This window comes from Danio rerio, chromosome 17 (genome assembly GCF_052040795.2).
Source record: "Danio rerio strain M-AB ecotype USA chromosome 17, GRCz13ab, whole genome shotgun sequence".
Classification (NCBI taxonomy): Eukaryota; Metazoa; Chordata; class Actinopteri; order Cypriniformes; family Danionidae; genus Danio; species Danio rerio.
In genome coordinates, this window is record NC_141037.1 from 37,792,957 (window position 1) to 37,796,679 (window position 3,723).

Genomic DNA, 3,723 nt, shown 5'->3' on the forward strand with positions numbered 1-3,723 from the left:
ATCATGCTTGCTTTCTGATTATGAATAAATCTGATAAATCTCTGGGTCATTTTTGACTCTAAATTTGACAAGCAAATAAACTCTGCGATTAGAGCCAGCTTCTTCCAACTAAAGCAACTAACTTTCGTTTAAAGACTTGGAGACTGTTATTCACGCTTTCATCTCTTCTAGGCTTGAATATTGTAATGCATTGTACACTGGCATCAGTCAGTCATCACTCTCAAGCTTACAGATAGTCCAAAACGCAGCAGCCTGTTTTTTGACAGAGACAAAAAACAGAACATATTACCCCCATCCAGGCCTCTCTTCACTGGCTCCCTGTGAAACAGGATTGTATAGTTTTAATGTATGTTTTTAAAGCTCTTAATGGACTCGTCCTGGCCCATATACCGTATCTGAACTCTTAAGTACGTATTCTCCCCAAAGATCCCTCAGGTCTTCTGCTCAGCTCCTGCTAATTGTTCTTAAATCCCGCTTGAAAACATAAGGAGACAGATCTTTTCCAGTCTATGCCCCAAGTCTTTGGAACACATTACCTTTTATTCAAAACCTACACTCAAAAAAATGAACTTTCCCTATTGTTAGTTTTACTAAACCCATCCTTGTTCACATTACATAAAACATAATAGTAATTAAATTAACATAAGTTTACCATGTTATTTCTACAAAAATGCAGTACTGTAGGCTTTACTTAATAAGGGTTTGACAGGCCAACTTAACATTGTTGAGTAAAACGCAAAAACCTCTTAAGATTGGATATTTGCTGATACCGTAGCTACCTACCTGGAGGCGGAGCAACGGAACAGTCAGAGAGAGGAACATGTGAAGCACATGAGGAGGAGAAGATGGTGGCTTTGTCAGGTATGACTATTTCATTAATCTTTAGTGTTAAATATCACCAGGAAAAGTGATGTGAGTGTTCACAGAATTATGTTAATTTATTATATCAGTGTATTATAGAGTCTTTTGAATTTTAGCATTTTTAGCCTGTTATACTGACTCGTGTTTCTCAAGGAAAGCATGTGGCAGTGCAAAGACTGCAAAATAACCATCACAACTAGATCACAGTTGTTGAAACACTATAGATTAGTGCATAGACATTGTGGTCGCGGTATTCGTTTTTCATGCACTTATTCTGACTGTCGCTGTAGGTTTAAAATGTGGAGTGCACTACACAGCCATCTTAATTGTAGCCATGCAAAGGAGAACACGGGGTTACCTGCAAGTGTAACCACATTCAATTGCCATGCGTGTTCTTGCAGCCATATAGACTCAGAATGGGAGTATTTTAGTCATATCTATAAGAACCTGAAAACAATGAGACAGTACTTTGTATGAAAGCTATTCTTACTATAATCCTGTGTCTTAAATTTACAGATTGCTACTGAATCAGTCGAATCACTACTGTCCCACTAATTCAAACATTTTTCAAAACTGGATGGTTACACCAGCAAGCTGGACAGCATTTACCGTACAAAAGAAGAAATTGCAAAACGGAAAATTTGAAAACTCATGGCTACCATCGACAAGGTTTGTTATCTGTATTTATGATGCTTGTAAATAATTTCCACTTTAGTATGGTGTTTTTTTTCATTGTATATACCTAATGTCTCTTTTACAGAATGATGCCATCTCAACTTGGAGAGCTTGCATTCTCAGAGCACTTTCTGTGTATCTTAATGAAGACTATTAAAACCTCATGAAGGAGTATACAGTAAGTATAGTTCTCAGTCAGTTAATATTTAAAATGCCATCACATAAATTCACATAATATAGTCAAGGAATATCAATACACAAAGTATATTTACCTTGGGGTTGTCAAATGAACAGACTTCAGCACCAGTCTGCACTGAAATAAAAGATTGTTATGATGCTAGCATATTTCTGGGGAAATTTTGAGCACAATCGAGCAGATTCTCAAGCAGATTTGTCTAGGCAGATTAAGGTGGCAATTATCAGTGTTGCCAATCACAGTCACATCTGTTGAGCACAATAACACTGGCCAATTGAATTTCTTTGGAAGAATGATGGTTTCTTCACATTTTTTAAAATTCAGTACAGAAGCCTGTACTTTTGACCACCCTAACAAACACAGTAAAGTAGTTTTGTAAGTCACTGCAGGTGTGTGATGTGAAAGATTAAGGAATGGACAGTTGATACAAAATTCTTTAAATTTACAATCTGTATTTTTGATGTAATTAAACTGACTAAACAGTGATACTGCTTTTGTGTTTTGTAGGCGACAGACTTTGAGAGAGACATGGCCAATACTGTCATTTAAATCTACATCGTTAAGCCTGAAGGTGTAGAAGTCTGTGACCCACCATCAGTTGCTGGACTGATTTTTGAGGGAGTAAAAGTGCTTCAGAACCTTGGCGATGTCACCAAGGCTTGTTCTCTTTCTTTGAGAGTCAAATACAGCGTGAATCTCAGTTATCCTTCAGACCTGAAATACACTTTTGAGTTTTTCAGAAAGTGTTGCTGGGACTTGCACATAAACTGTCACACAAAATACAAGTTCTCAAAAACAAACTTGTTGGCTGAATCAGTACATCATTCTGGACGAATGAAAGAAATAGAGGAAGAAGCTTTTTTGAGACACTTAAATTGTTTCTAGTTTTAAAATTAAGGGCCAATTTTAAAGTTATCTTTGTCGATGGCACCAAAGTTTTAAATAGAGTTCTACAACTTTAAATGGTTATAATTGTTTGATTATTTACAAAGATTCAGATTTTCAGTTTTATTCTTTTCTTTGCTTTTTTTAAATTCTTATGCTGCTTGTCTTAAACTTTCCTTTTCTTTTTCAAAGTAAAATTTATTACTTGCAGTTGCACATATTGAAAGAACATTTTGGTCAATAGTAAAACTTCTTTTATAAATTTTTTTATGTTTATTTTTTTTTAAACAAGCTGTTGTTTTGTGGTGGTTTTCATAAATAAAGGTCAGTTGTATACTTTAACAATATATTAAACCTTTTGAAATATCAGCAATTGAGCATTGTAGCATTTTGTGACACTGGAAAAAAATGTCAAATTACTTTTGTAAATTTGCTCTTATACATTTTTCTTCCAATATTTGAAGTAGCACATTGTAAGAATGTTCACTATTGACCAAATGTTGCTTTTGCATTTTTTTTCTTTCTTTTTGTACTTTTATTTGAACTGTTTGAGAATGTTTACAAAAATAGAGGCCAGTTTTAATGTTATTCTCACTGTTGATTGTAACGATCAGAAATGAATTTTAGCAGTATTTTAACATTCCATGTACAACATTTTTCAAAGTAAGATTATTTCAGATTCTTAAAGCCAGTTGCACTTTAAAAGACCCTGTAAATGTTAACTGAAAGCATCTGATGTTTTAGTGTGTTTGTTTCAAAGGAAATTGAAATTGTTTTATGGGTTTTTAGCAGTTGTATGTTGCAAAACATTGCAAAGAAAATAAATTAATTTTGTTTCTAAAAATATGTTTGATTATTTAAGTTTTACACTTGTAGAGTACATACATTAGAAGTGAAATATATATATATATATATATATATATATATATATATATATATATATATATATATATATATATATATATATATATATATATATATATATATATATATATATATAAAGTGTTCACTTTACATACTAAAAGTTCATAATTCTAACATAACATTACTAAGTAAAATATACATAAAACTAAAATGCAATGATGACACATCTAAATGGGTTGAAT

The 3,723-nt window shown here is 32.8% G+C and overlaps 1 long non-coding RNA gene across 2 annotated transcripts; it reads left to right on the forward strand.

Annotated features, from left to right (window-relative positions):
- The first annotated feature begins 550 nt into the window (after positions 1-550).
- On the forward strand, positions 551-3,461 carry LOC141378440 (uncharacterized). 2 transcript variants are annotated; one of them, XR_015514003.1, is made up of 4 exons: positions 551-861; positions 1,378-1,530; positions 1,622-1,714; positions 2,240-3,461. It is a non-coding gene; the product is annotated as an uncharacterized LOC141378440 (long non-coding RNA). The 2 variants fall into 2 exon arrangements; XR_015514004.1 differs by having other exon boundaries at positions 774-861; positions 1,452-1,530.
- The last annotated feature ends 262 nt before the right edge of the window (positions 3,462-3,723 follow it).